Source organism: Pseudorasbora parva, chromosome 4, assembly GCF_024679245.1.
Source record: "Pseudorasbora parva isolate DD20220531a chromosome 4, ASM2467924v1, whole genome shotgun sequence".
NCBI lineage: Eukaryota > Metazoa > Chordata > Actinopteri > Cypriniformes > Gobionidae > Pseudorasbora > Pseudorasbora parva.
Window position 1 is genome coordinate 3,032,353 of NC_090175.1, and position 2,112 is coordinate 3,034,464.

Sequence of the window (2,112 nt, forward strand, 5' to 3'; positions counted from 1 at the left end):
AACACCTTCCACTTCAGGTTGTACAGCCTCCTGTTGGAAGGAGCCCTAGATCTGAGTAGGGTCTCAACGACGCGTGCTGACAGACTCCCCTCTATGAGCTGTGCCCCCTCAGGGGCCAGACCCATAGGTTCCATAACTCCGGCTGGGGGTGGTATCGTGCCCCCTGCCTGAGTCAGCAGATCCCTTCTCAAAGGAATCCGCCCTGGAAGGTCGTCTAGCAGAACTTAAGATGTCGGAGAACCCTACTCTGGACAGCCACCGGGGTGCTAACAATAGCAGGCGGCTGCCTTCCCGGCGGACCCGCTCCAGAACTCCCGGGAGCAGAGCGATCGGGGAAATGCGTACAGACGCAGCCTCGGCCACGTCTGTAACATGGCATCCAGGCCCAATGGAGCCGGATGCCTCCAATCCCCGGGCCTCAGCCCCTGCCTCGACAGGATGTCTGCTCCCTGATACTGGTCCCAGGGATTCTGAGTGACAACAGTTTCCCTTGGGACCCCAGGAGGACCTGATGCGCCAGTCTGTACAGAGGGCGCGATCTCAGACCCCCCTGACGATTTAGATACGATACCACGGCAGTGCTGTCGGATCGTATCAGGACATGGTGGCCGCGGAGGTCCGGGAGAAAGCTCCTCAGAACCTTCTAGACCGCCAGCATTTCCAGGCAGTAGATGTGCCAAGATGAATGCCGGGTCCCCACGGACCTCTCAAAGCGGCCTTCCATGACCGTGCCCCAGCCAGTAAGGATGCATCTGTTGAACGGTTTCCGGCAACATGATGCTCCCAACACTAGCCCTAGGGACAGAAACCAAGGTTTCTTCCATATGACGAGGGAACGAACAAACGCATCTGTGCGTTACCCTGCTACAGAAGGGCTTGGTCTTCAGCCACCACTGTAGGGGTCTCATGTGGAGCAGGCTGAGCGGAATCACGCTGGACGCTGCTGCCATGATACCCAGCAGTCTCTGGAACTGCTTCACAGTGAGGCTGCGGCCTAGCTCTACTCGGAGACCTCCGCCAGTATGGACTCGATACGTGCAGGGACCATAGCGCCTGCCTCGTTGTAAGTCTCATACGACTCCCAGGAACGTAGTCCCTTGAGAGGGCGTCAACACTGTGTTGAGTCCCCACCCCCAAGCACCTCATATGGGCCAGAACGACACCTCGATGCCGAACCGCCCTATCGTACGACCTGGCCAGAATGAGCCAGTCGTCGATATAACTGAGTACATGATGCCCTGGAGTCTAAACAGAGCCAGAGCTGCATCCATGCACTTCGCGAAGGTGCGGGGTGAAAGAGCTAAGTTGAATGGAGAACCCGATATTGGTACGCTTCGCCCCCGAAAGCGAACCTCAGGACCTCCTGTGGGCAGGAAGGATGGGGATATGGAATATGCGTCTTTAGATCCATCGTGACGAACCAGTCCTCGAACTGGATCTGCGCACAATGTGATAGTGAGCATCTTGAACTTGAATCTCCTCAGAGAACGGTTCAAGTACCTCAGATCTAATAATAGACGCACCCCTCCATCCTCTTTGGAACCACGAAGTTGCGACCGTAACAGCCGAACCCCTTGTCTGGCGGAGGAATACACTATGTAGCCTCCTCTACCATCAGGGAGCACACTTCCTGTTCCATAACCTGCCACTGGGCTGGGCACACCACTATTCAGGCCACACCGATGAACCCCGGTGGTGGAACGCTGAACTGCAGTCCATACCCTTTGCCCATGGTATACAGGGCCCCAGCAGATATATTCGGGAGCATAACCATGCGCCGAGATATTCTACTAGGGGAACCAGCCTCTCAAGGCTGGTCTCTGATACCCACCGAGCCTCCTGCCCGACCCCCTGAAGCGGCCACCCGGCAGGGCTTAGTCGGGAAGGATTTTCGTAGTGCAAACGCGTTCGCTGCCCAGCTGCAGTCTTTCTAGAGGCAGCTCGAGCAGCATGCGCTCGCTGGAAGTCAATGTGGCCCGAGCGTCGTAGACGGCGGGTCGCAGCATCGACTTCCAGAAAACTCCACAGAGGAGGCGACCTCGATCGCTCCTCGGGAGAGGGGGCTGGCCAGCCGGCGACTGGGCTGGGCACACCACTATTCAGGCCACACCG